Here is a 12,796-nt window from a genome sequence, read left to right on the forward strand (position 1 = left end):
TAACCACCTGTATATTTGAACAGGACCGTCTATAGAAGTAGCTGTTGGGACCTAGCAATATTACCTGTTTTAAATGCAGCTAGAAAAGCCTATGGAAAAGAACCCATGAAACAGCTGTGTGAAGTAGCAGGGGACATGATCTAATGACCCTGCTAACCTGCATTCCTCTTACTTGTCTTTTGAACACATCGGACTTTTCCTCACTTCCATGTATTATTCGGTATTCTGTGTTTCAGAGAGATCAATGAAGAACAGCTACTTTGTTCTGTGCAGTGAAGTTTTTTGAGGCATAAAATTCCACAGACTGAAGACCCATAGTGAGACTGCATGCTGTTAATAAAAGATGTTACATATCTAACATTTTGTTGTCATAACTACATCTAGAAGTCAGGATGCTTTTACTGCTTTCTCATTTTTATCTTTTTTTTTTTTATTATTATTATTATTATTATTGATCCAAAAACTAGGATTTGCATTTATTTTTTCATTTCTGAAAGTTATCAATATTTTCTCTTCTTTTCTCACATGAAAACAAACAAACAAACAAAAAAACAATCAAACAAGAGTTTTAAGAATTCAGTTATCTTTCAGGAACATGGGCATGTTCTTACTTCCCAGCATACCCATAGTTCCTGTTCTTATGTCTTGTTTTCCTCTGTTCAGGATGATGCAAGTTTTATAGGACTCCAATTCCTTATTTTTAACTTAAATTATGTATCTAAGGTATCAAACAGTAGACCTCATGGTTAACTCAAAAAAGATATGTAGATACACAGTCTTCAGGCATATAATAATTCAGGTTAGTTCTGGAGTATCAAAACCATAGCAAATGCAATTTGAGGTGGCCCCATCTAAATTAAAATGCAGTTCCTTCTTCCCATGAAGGCCACAACCCATGTAATCAACAATTTATTTATTTGTTTTTCTCCATGAGGAAAGAGTAATCTTCCAAGAGGCAGTTTACTGAGAAATTTACCTGAGGTATTTACAGTTTTTTCTTACATGGCATGATGCCTGGAAGTCTGGCAATGAAATGTGAGTTTAAACTAATAAAGACAAACTGACCAAGTGTTTTTAATACATGCACAATAATCTCTGCTCAACAGATGAATCTTGGTTGTTTGTTTCTTACTGTACAGGACAGTGAAGATTGGTTTGCAATTGATTTTTGAGCTCTAGTTCCAGATGCTGCCATAAATGCAACATTTAGGCATGGGCAAATCACCGTCATTCCACTTTCCTCTTCACTCACAGGTGCACGGCTCTCTGAGGACAGAGTTCTGGTGAGGTCTGTCAGGTTATTAAAAATGAAAGCCCTAAATTGATGAAGAAAACTTCTCAGATATAGGCCCTTGGCACAGATGAGGTTTGTAGCAAGCCAAAATGAAATGGTAAATAAGGAACAATTTGTTCTTTTCCTACCTTTAGTCTCTGTCAGGGAATTGCATTAGTTCTGAAGGTGATAACTGAATACCCTCGAAGAGCAGAAGCAGCATTTATTTATTTAATTATTTACTTATTTATTTATTTGGCAAGGGTGAAGTATATCTTTTGCACTGTTTTATAGACAATACCTTAACATATGTACCTAAAATTAAAAGTCTAGCATATACTACTCTTAATTTATCTAAAAAACAGATGTTCTGAAGATGTTCAGCTACTCCAGAGAAATAGGTCAATTTTTTTTTCTTAAATTATGTTTTAAAACTAGTTTTATATAATTAAACTGCAGAAAACATAATCCAAATGAATGGTGATATGTATTTTAACATCAAAGATTTGCAGATCTTTTCCATTGACCTTCTCTTTAATTACTTTGTCCTTTGGTAATAAAGTTAGCAGGAACTTTTTATTGCAGAGTATTTGTACAAGATTAAAAAAATCCCCAGGAACTTACACACTGTCAAGAGTAAATTAATATTCTCCTTCTCTTGCTGTAACTGGAAGCATGGCAACTGAGTCAAATATTAGTCTGTAACATTGCGACTTTCAATAATAGACTTTAAATGTAATTAACATGCTTCAAGAATCCTGCAGGAGATCTTCTAAATTTTAATGAAACTCAGAGAAATGTAGGTGGCATGGGCATTACACATAACTTTTTGTGGACATGCATCTCTGGTTTTCTTTCACCTTTAACACAAAAAACACATACAGTCACAGTATATATACAAAAGACATACATACTCATGAGAAATTTTGAAATGTTAGAATAAAATATGTGAATATGAATGGAAATCAAGAAGCATTTTAATTTTCTTGCTATATCTATAATACTGCATATAAAATCCTTGACTAAGTCTCTCTCAGTTGCAAGCTGTAATACAATCTGCCAACTAGTACTGTCTTACTCTCCTGGGATCTAAAAGTTTTAGGTATTACCCTGCTTGTCCTCATACACCTTTCTTCCCGTGAAACTTCACAGTGATCCACTTGTAGGTTGAGCACTCGCTAGGTCCTGTGAGAACAGGTATGATGAGGAACGGGAATAATCTGACAGCAACCACTGAGACCTAGCTTTGGTACAGTAGCATAGAGGCTAGCAAACTTCTCAACAGGAAATGAGGGTTTGTGGTGTTGACATCATTAAGGGGAGAGGTTTGGCATGCACATTGCAGGAACATGCTCTAGTCACCAACCAGGGAGCAAAATAAGCAAAAGCATCTTGGACACCTCCTCTAACTGAGCAGCTTGGGTTCATAAGGCCAAACAAAAACATCCTGAAAAAGACCTACCAATCTAGGGACTCAGTCATTGAGAGGGAGCTGGTTTTAAGTGAAATTATTTGGTTCCCTGGTGAAGGCTGGGGTCTCTTAATCTCTATGCGTTTATTCCCCAAACTCACTAAGTATGATGGGAGAACATGAAGTCAGGGAATGGAAGAGTGGGTTCCGCTCTCCATTTCAAAAAATGCAGTTTGTCTTCACAACTTGATTTTAGCTGCCACTGCCATATTCTCTAAAGATAAGACTACGTGTTCTACATCAGTCCTATTTCATTTGCCCTATGTATGTACTGGAGAGCAAAACATTTTGTTCTGGCAACTCTTTGGATGAGGACCTTGGAAACCTGGATTCTATTCCTACTTTTCTGTAGTAGTGGGCATGATTATGTCATGATGCAAAAATGGGGGGGCTGCAGCTGGTTTTGTCTGTTCATTCAGAGATTCTGCACTTCTTAGTATATAATTTGGATACTGTAACATCCTTGTTTATACTACAGCTCATAGTTTAAAGGAGTTATGGTTAGCTTCTTTGGCTTTATTTTTTTGTGTCCAACTTTCTAACCATAGTTCATGAAAGATTTAGAATTTGCAGGTAAGAAAAGTTAAAAAATTGATTGATAATCTTGTACTTAGTCCAAATATATCTATTTGAATCATATAAAATTATTTAGATCATAAACTGTATTCATTTCAAGAATTGGTGCAATAAATTTTATCTACCATCAAAACAGCATAGGTTACTCACACAAGGATATTTACATAAATGTATTTGATGTTTGTGCCAAAAAACACCAAGGAATATTTAATAGAGTGGCATTTTTAGCCATATCTATGAAAGTCTCATAAAAGGAAAAAGAAAAAAAAATTATTCCACAGTCTTTTTAGCGACTTTTCTTTCTTTTGAAAGAAAAAACAAGCCTTTGGAGCTGAAATTAGCCACTGATGTTAGTGTTAATATGTTCTTCAGACAAAGGCATAGTTACACCCTCTACAGCTGCATTCATTTGACCTTAATTTACAATAAAATAAAATAACATAAAATAAATAATCTTTCTTTGTTAAAATTTTAAAATTCCTGTCTTCCAGCCAGAGGATCCTTTCCTGTTCAATCAACAGCAACAGGCTCACAATCAAGATTCTATTATGCATTTTTCAAGGGCTTTTCCTTGAAGATTACATGTAAGTAGAAGCTTTTATAAATTTGTCAGTTAGTATCAGAGCAGTATTCCACATTAATTGTCTTTAGAAAATAAAATTTATGCCTATGAATACATAAATTATAGCTGCCCTATCAAACACACAATTTGAATCTGACAAATGGAGCATGGTGTTGTGTTTTAACCCAGCAGGCAGCTAAGCACCACTCAGTCATATGAGGACAGGCTGAGGGAGCTGGGGTTGTTCAGCCTGGAGAAGAGAAGACCCCGGGCAGACCTTACAGCAGCCGTCCAGTACCTAAAGGGGGCCTACAGGAAAGCTGGGGAGGGACTCTTGGTCAGGGAGTGTAGGGATAGGACAAGGGGTAACAGCTTTAAACTAAAAGAGGGGAGATTTAGACTAGAGGTTAGGAGGAAAATTTTCACTCAGAGGGCGGTGAGGCACTGGCACAGGTTGCCCAGAGAAGCTGTGGATGCCCCATCCCTGGAGGTGCTCAAGGCCAGGCTGGATGGGGTTTTGAGCAACCTGGTCTGGTGGGAGGTGTCCCTACTTTACTGGGTCTGGCTGGGATGTTAACTTTCCCTGCAGCTGCCCTTACAGTGCTGTGCTCTGCAGTTCTAGCTAGAACAGCAGTGGTATCACACCAGTGTTGTGTCTGCTGCTGAGCAGTGCTGGCACAGCATCAGGACTCTCTCAAATCCTCCAAAGGGGTGGGCAAAAAAGTGAGAAAAAAACATCACCAGGGCAGCTGACCTAAACCAACCAAAGGGATATTCCATACCATATGATGTCACACTCAGCAACAAAAGGTGGAAAAAGGAAGAAGAGGGGAGGGGTGGGCTCTCTTTGTGAAAATGTCTGTCCTCCCGAACACCGGCTAAGTGCGTTGAGGCCCTGCTTCAAGGACGTGGTCAAGCATTGCTCATTTGTGGGAAGTAGAGAGTAATTTCTTTCCTCTGCACTTCCACATAGCCTTTACTTTTTTTTTTTTTCCCCTTTTCCCCCTCCCTTTTCCCCTTTCCCTTTTTTCCCTTTAGTTAAATTGTTTAATTAATAATAATCTTTCCTTAATAATTATTTTTTTCCCTTTAATTAAATTATCCTTATCTCAACCCATGAGTTGTTCTTTCCTTTACTTCTTCCCCTCCTCTTCTAAGGAGGGGGAGTGAGAGAGCGGTTGTGGTGTTCAGCTGCCTAGCACGGTAAAACCACCACACCTAATCATGGGAGGGGGTTGGAGCTGGATGGGCTTTAAGGTCCCTTCCAACCCAAACCATTCTGTGATTTATGAATCTATTATCACAAAAACATTGTTGGTTAATCTTACCGGTCATAGTTTTGCAAAGGGAAGACTCTTACATAATTGTAATAAAAACTTGTGATCACAAAATCATCAAAGAACATAGCTGAATCCCTTCAAACAGAAGAGGTCATCTTGTTCTTGTTCTAAGATAACATTATAATATTAAATTCTAAGAAATATTTTCAATATTAAATACCACCCAGGCTTATGTAATACAACCCATGTTGAGATTATTGTTGTTTTCATTAAATGAGGCACAGTAAAAAATCTTCAGTGAGCTGACATTGCATTTGAAGTAGGATCATAGTGAAATGATTTATGATGAGATTTGTTTGAAATATTGGAGCTGGATACTCTTAAAATGTTGCAGTAAAGTTAAGAGTTTGCTCATATTATTGCTTAGTTTTTAAAAAGCAGAGGAAGACAAAAAACAGTATTGTGATTAACACATCAGACTGCAATTTGGGAGATTGGAGCTGGACTTCAGTGTTAGTTATTGCCTCTGTGCTGGATTCTTTGTTAGGGCCTTTCTCTAACCCTTTCCTTGTCATACCCATTTTAGTTGTAAACTCTTAAGAACAAAAATACTTTCTTGCTTTGTGTTTGTAAATTAGAGTTTGTAATAAAGCTCTGATCCTGACTGGTCCCATCAACACTAGGATGTCACAAGAATATGTAATAATCTTGTTACCTTTTGTCTGAGTTTCATATTTTCAGTGTCATATTTCATATTTTTATTTGTATTTTCTACTGCACTATTACCTGCAATACCCTGGTTCTTACCTGGAGTTCTTTCTATAGGTCTTGGCAGGAGCTTTCTCCATTTGCCAGGCCTCACAGACTAATGGCCTGGGATTTCGGCTGCAATGAGATGTAGAGGTACCAGAGCCACTGCTTCTGGAGTTTGAATTATCTTGTCTGTATTTGCTGCAGAGCTTGTGTAGTCAGATAGTCTTCTGAAGGGAGTCCCTGAAAAATCAGAGATTATTGCAGAAAGTACTTCTGAGCTGAGATGGGGATAGAAATCAGAAGCACACATAAGTATTCACAGTTCAGAAGTGATTGCACAAGGACCATCAAAGCAAACTTTTATTATTTTAAAATAGCTCTAGGGATGTTAAAATATTAGAAAAAAGATGGTTTGACCTTAGTGCAGTGAAACTCTTAAATGCAGTTTTAAGGAATAAGAACTTTCCAAGAAACAAGGTCTGACAAGGTATCTAATCTCCTGTGAATTGATACCACATTAATCTGAGGAATGCAGCATATTTCAGCTGAGGTAATAGCACTTACCTTTTCAGAATGCCTCTCACATAGGGTCTGAGCCAAAGGTCCTTTGAAGTCAATGGAAGTTTTCCATTTTTAAAACTATGTATTATTAAAAGTATGTATAAAATAGGCAGAACTAAGTGAAATAATAGATGCAGATTGTGACATTAAACTTACAATTCCTGTTTTTGGTAGACCTCAAAGCACTTAATTCTAACTTTATATTACTCCTCCCTGAATAATAACACTTCCATGCAATTTATTTGCAGAGATTAAGACTGGAACCTCTTGATCTGAAACATAAGCTTCTATTGCCTTAGCTGATAATTCAGAATTACTGCATTTCTGACACAGGCAAATGCAATCTATTAATAACACTCCCATGCAATTTATTTGCAGAGATTAAGACTGGAACCTCTTGATCTGAAACATAAGCTTCTATTGCCTTAGCTGATAATTCAGAATTACTGCATTTCTGACACAGGCAAATGCAATCTATTAAGTTATCCAAGTCACTAGATGGAAAGATGTGCTGTACTTGGGCCAGGGCCATGTCTACAAGGAGAAAAGCAGTAAAACAAGAGATCTATACCTACCCAAAGGATCTCTTTCTGCCCATCTAATCAGATCATGGCTGCACCTGGTATGACGTGGGTCACATACATTATCCATGTTAGTTGCATGTTGTACTGCACAGGTTGTTTTGGCAGATAAATTTGCTTTACATTAACACCTGGGGAGCCACGTGGTATACCCTCAGGTGCACCACTGTTATGCTTAAAGCACGTTCCTTCCTGATGGGACCACAGCAGAAGCTGCAACCTGTGGAGAAACAGATAAAACACCTGTAATGTTCAAGCAGACCTACAGAAAAGAAGTTTCTGTTTGTCTTCTGACCTCAATAAAATGTTCTTGTTAAGGATAGCATTGCACATTTGTTTCCTTACTTTGAGATTTGAGATAATTCTGCCTGATTCCCTAATTAGCTAAACTGAATATATGAAGTAGAAGTCCAGAGCAGAACTACCAATTAAAATCATTAAAATTATTTCAGAAGGTTTTTCACACGAAAAATAAATGTAAGACAAAACACTAACTTTGGTTCAAAGCATAGACAATGTACTTAAAAGCTAAGGAATTATTTATAGTAGCTGCAGAAGACTGGACTGAAAGAAATATAAGAATTCAATATTTGTAAAAAGCAAAACTTCAAATGAAATGTGTAAACTGCATAGCAAGAACTCTGCTTTTGCAGCATTCACAATGTGTGTAGGAAGAACTTTCCCATTCAGTAGCTCAGGATTTTAAATATAAACCTAACTAAAGCTACTAGTAAAAACCTAACTAAAGTTACCTATAAAAGCCAACATTTTTATTTTTTTTTTTTGGAAATTGTTTTCTCTAACAAGAGTGATTGCTTTTGAAGACAGAAAGTGGTATTTTAACGTGAGGAAAGGTTTGAATATTAATAATTAAATTTATCACCTTCCACATTTCATAAACAAAACCACAGGGTTTTTTGTTTGGTTGTTTGGTTGGTTGTGGTTGTTGTTGTTGTTGTTGTTTTTTGGTGACTTTCAAGGATCACAAATTTCATGTAATGGAAAACAAATAACACCCATCCTCTTCCATGTCTTGTATAACTCTGGGTACCAGTAACTATGAAAATTTTCTTTGCTTCACATTATCACATGTAAGACTTCCTGTTGCATATACCATAGCTCTTGGAAGTGGCAGCAAGAGTCCCTATAGTAGGAACACGAGTGAGGCTTCATACCCTGGCGATGTATCACATTGGATGACATTTCACTGTGATGGTAGGAAGAGTGTGAAGTCTCTCTGTCACTACACTGACCTGAATAGTTACAGTACAGTGTGCTTAATTGCAGTAAATGAACTTGCATGCATGCTCTGTCTCTATATTATCTTACTTCTATTGGAGAACTAACATTTTCTTAAGAGAAAAAATGTAAATTTGTTGTAGAAGTTTGATTTTTCATAGGTAATTTTTATAGACTTTATTTAGCACTTCATGTTTCAGTAAGAGCAGAACTCCGGAAAAGCAGAGGAGTGAATGCAGATGGAGCTGTGATAATCCTTTCACCCAATTTTGAGACTTTCTAAAGAAACAGTGGGAGAAAAACCTGTGCTCCTGCAGTCCAGTGGTGAGAGGACTGTAGCTGAAAGGGCTGGCAAGCCATCAGCCTTCACAAGCCCTAAATTCACCATGTTTTAAAGACAAGCAATATTGCATGTTAGTCAGGGGGCGATGTCCAGTTAGACAAATCAATCTTGCACTTAGAAGGTCTCTGTTATAACAGTTATATGTAAGTGGCTACATCCAGCCACTGGCAGTACGACTTGTATACAGTCGTTGCACATAAAGGCAAAAGCCACAACTGATCCTGACTCCAATAGCAAAAGAATTTTAAAAGTGACATATCATATCTCCTCATACAGAAACAGTAAGCTGAAATCTGAGAGACTTTTCCACCCTCTTCTTTAGATATTTCTACAGATTATATTTGAAGGAAGGATTCTCATCCAGTAGAACCAAAGCTTAAAGCCATAGCTATCATTTAATCCAGAATCCAGTAATTCTTACATCAGTTGAACATTTTCTTAGTGTAAGAAATGCTGATGTTTATTCATTTAAATTGTCAGCGGCTACTAAGACTATATTGATAAATGCATTGCGCTGTTTAGTTTTCAGCAATACTATTCCTCATCATGATGTTCCTATTATACTGCTCCTGTATTATAGTCTCTTCATACTGCCATCATAGCTATGGCCATCCAAAATGACAAATAGAAATCTTCAAACTACTGGGTAGCAAAACTTGTATCAGGAAGATTTGTGTTCAGCTATGTGGCCTCTAATTTAGTTTATAAGGAGACAATTCTTCCATATGTATCTAACCTCTGAGGATATGTGCTTTATGTTACAACTAATACTTATGCCAGGCATCCTAGACCACAAAAAGACTTTAATGAAGGACGGAATTAATTTGCCTCCAGCATACCACTAATTTGACTATAACTTGAATTGTCTTGTGGGAATTTTGCTTGCTTGGATGAAGTCTGAATTTGTTTTGCCTGCTTAAAAATATAGCATAAAGAAAAAGTGCTACATTATATAATGTCAAACAACTTTACTACTACATCTAATTATATTAAAGACTAGACTACTGGAAGTAATAACACTTCAAATATGATTATAAACATGAAAGCAAATGAGAAGCAGCAAGTTTAACAGTGCATTAGACTGTGCTGTAAATACCCTTGAAAAACCCATTCAGGCTACAGTTTGTAGGCCATACTATAAATCATACTTGGAGCAAACCTCCCTGGAGAAAACTGTCAGAAGTGCCTTTAGCAATTGCCATTGCCTTTAGCAGCAGTACTGCCAGTTTTCTAACAGAGAAGTCTGATTTTCCTTCCTTCCCAGTTCAGGGAGGAAAGTTTGCCTGTTTCCTGCAGTCCAGTTTGAAACGTTCAGTTCTTCACAAGGAGAATTATTACAAAATTTGAAAAATACAGTTTGAATCTTAAAGATTCAGATCTTCAGATGTGAAGATTAAGAAAAACTATCAAGTAGGCTGAATCTTTCAGTAGACTAAGTATTGCACTTGCATGGTAGAGGTACAAACATCTACAGTTCAGCAGCTGTGGCTGTGTGGGCAGAAATACCCCCAGGTGATAGAGAGACCGAAAGCCTGAAGGGTTGCAGTACCTGACAGGCTTCTTTTAGAAGAGGCTTAATTCAAAGAGAAGCAGAACTATCAAAAATAAAATAAATAAATAAATAGTTTTTTTGTTTGTTTGTTTGTTTGCTTTTTAGAATTTTATTAGAATTTATTCCACAAAAAAAGTGGCAAAATGTGTTAATACATGATACATATCTAGTAAGAGGTGGGACTTGAACTTGATATAGAAATATTTGGTGTATGTTGAATTTCTGGAGTGTGTACAAATTTAATTAGAGATGTAGTAAAAGCATAGCACATGGTATATAAATGGTCTGCAGTCGTTTTAGAGTAGGAAAAGAAACAAACATGAATTAGAAGTTAAAATAATTATTCTCTTAGATTTTATTCTCTTATAATCATCCATTCTATACCGTATTTTTTTCCCTAGAATTTCATTTCTACTGGTATTTACTGTCATGCAGTTTTCACTGAAGCCACTTACAGTCTGTATTGGTTCTGTTTATTTCTGTGTTCTTCACAGGTGCTCCCAGGAGTCATTCATTCATCACCACGGTCTGTGACATGCATTCACTTTGCTACATTTCTGTTACCGCAGCCTTTCCTTGTTGTACAAGACATTAGGTTTTCTGAGAAGCAGCTCCTGGCTTGCTTGTTTGCCCAAATTCTTCACATGATATATCACACTGCAAACAGGGCATCTGAGGGTACAGTCAGGCTGAGCAGGGATGGGGGCTCCTGCTCCTCCAAGCTCTTGAGCCTGCCTCAGACCCGAGCATGGATTTGTGACCAGGCAGCATGACACTAGCCAAGCTAGGCAGGAATTCCAGTTCCACTGCACTGTGTAGACACATCAGTTTAGATGTGAGAGTACTGGCATTTATATGACCTGTATGCTAGACTATATCAATAAAAATTTTATATCTATCCCTGTTAATTTGGTATCATTTTTAAGGGATTAAATGAAGAAGTGTAACTATTCTGACAGACAGCTATTTCAGCAGTGAACAAGTTGCCATATCAGTGAGATAAATATTTATTTAATTTGTCAGTCTCAATGAGTACAGTCATTGTCAGCTATTTCAGAGATAAACCTAAGAGTATTGTGCACAAGGATAAATATCTTCCTTGTAGAAGAAATGCATTTTTTCCATAGGTTTAAGGATATTCTGAGTATAGCTGAATTTGAGTGACAGGTGTAATATTACAGTCACTGTCATATATGAATGTAATTGGAAACAAATATAAATATTTCATTTAGATATTGTTTTATTCCTTTAAAATCAGTCTTTTACTTTTTTTTTTTTTTTTGTGGCAGTTTCTCGGTATAACTTCTGAACACATGGATGTGTGCTGTATCTATATACATTTTAATAAATATGCTGCTTTTGTATTCCTTTGTTCCTGCATTATAAAATATAAATATCACTGCTGAATTAACATTGTTTGTGGGATTAAAAGAATGTGACCTTTTTTGCACAATGTTTTGCTTTCTGACATTTTTTTCTTCAATATTGATCCCTTTCCTATCCAAACAACTACCAAGTTTGGAATGATTTTAACAAAATATTTAACAGCAAATATTAACTCAGTGCAGGACATACTAAGAAAATAATTAGTTCAAACCACAGATGTTTAAAAACTGAATTGACATTATTATTTTTTTTTTCAAACTCCTAGTGTGGTGTGCACACTTTGAGAACCGTTCCCAGCTACCATCCATTAGGTGAAAACTTTGCGAAATTTTAGTCACTGAGTACTGTTATTTCCACTCTTATGAAATATTACTGATTCACTTTGAATCATCTTTTGCATTGGTTAGGTACACTGACCAAAAGCAAGAAAATTTATTGAAGAAAAAGAGCTGCAAATGTTTTAGCAGAGCTTTTATTCAGGAATTAGAAAGAATTAAATTGTTCCCTTGATGTACCAGGAGAACAGAAGTTGTTCTTCAAGCATTAGATGTTCTTCTATATTTAATCACAGGTATAGAAGAAAGGCATAATCATGGCTTTACAGAGATGAGGTTACTTGGAAGTGGTCTTATTTTGCTTATTCCTCAGATATAAGAACTCAGCCGACTCTTTCCCAGCTCTGAGCCAGTGTGTGGCAGATTGCCTGGTACTTGTCCAAATGCTTGTAGAAACAATATCTTGGCATAAGACTTTGTATCTCCAATTTGCTGCTGGTTTACACCAGGAGAAGATCTAACCTGCTCAGAAAATGTGACCTGGCAGAGCTGACTGATAGCTGCAGTTCGGCTCTTTCAGAGAACTGCAGCAACAGAGGGACAATGGCTTACTACTTTAGGAGTTTTATAGCAGCCTGGCTTTATATGTTTGTCTTGCAGTTTCACAGTGAAAATATTATTGACATCTGTTTCCTTTACAGAAAAAGTGTTCTCCCATCATGGCTACAAAAGACAAAAAATGAATCAGTACCCCAAGTAACCATCAATTAAAGCTTACATGTCAAATTTATTCCCAGTAGTTTTGCAGGGGTGATGCTGTGTTAATTTCCGTGGTATGACTCCTGATTTATTTTCGCATACAGAGATGAGAATCTTATACCCAGAAATAATTTATTTATAATAATTTCATTTATTTCTTAATATTTAAGAAAACAAATGATTAT

At 36.5% G+C, this 12,796-nt stretch overlaps 1 long non-coding RNA gene across 1 annotated transcript; it reads left to right on the forward strand.

Moving 5' to 3' along the window:
• Positions 1-3,856: 3,856 nt before the first annotated feature.
• LOC121066525 lies at positions 3,857-11,056 on the forward strand. Its single transcript, XR_005817815.1, has 4 exons — positions 3,857-3,904; positions 5,988-6,065; positions 8,177-8,272; positions 10,686-11,056. It is a non-coding gene; the product is annotated as an uncharacterized LOC121066525 (long non-coding RNA).
• Positions 11,057-12,796: the final 1,740 nt, after the last annotated feature.

Source organism: Cygnus olor, chromosome 2 (genome assembly GCF_009769625.2).
Source record: "Cygnus olor isolate bCygOlo1 chromosome 2, bCygOlo1.pri.v2, whole genome shotgun sequence".
Taxonomy (NCBI): Eukaryota; Metazoa; Chordata; class Aves; order Anseriformes; family Anatidae; genus Cygnus; species Cygnus olor.